The following is a 290-nucleotide window of genomic DNA, read 5'->3' on the forward strand; positions in this document are numbered from 1 at the left end:
CCATTTGTCTGTCTCTCTTTCCCTTTAAAACCCACCCTGTGTGCTCCCCTCGTTCAGTGTAGAATAAGGTAGAATGGTGTAAACATTCACGTTTGTATTGGTTCGCGTCCGTCCACCCTCTCTCGCGCTCTCTCCCCTTTCTTTCCTTCGTCACGCATTGCTGAGCTTTCTCGTCCACGTTTACCTAAACCCTTTCTTTTACCTCTTCTTTCTGTCTTCTCGGTTCCCTTTCCCAGTCCAGTCCTTTCTTTTTTTCCCCTCTTTCTACTTTATCTGGTCCCCTTCCCTCG

This window comes from Penaeus monodon, chromosome 32 (genome assembly GCF_015228065.2).
Source record: "Penaeus monodon isolate SGIC_2016 chromosome 32, NSTDA_Pmon_1, whole genome shotgun sequence".
In the NCBI taxonomy this organism is placed as follows: Eukaryota; Metazoa; Arthropoda; class Malacostraca; order Decapoda; family Penaeidae; genus Penaeus; species Penaeus monodon.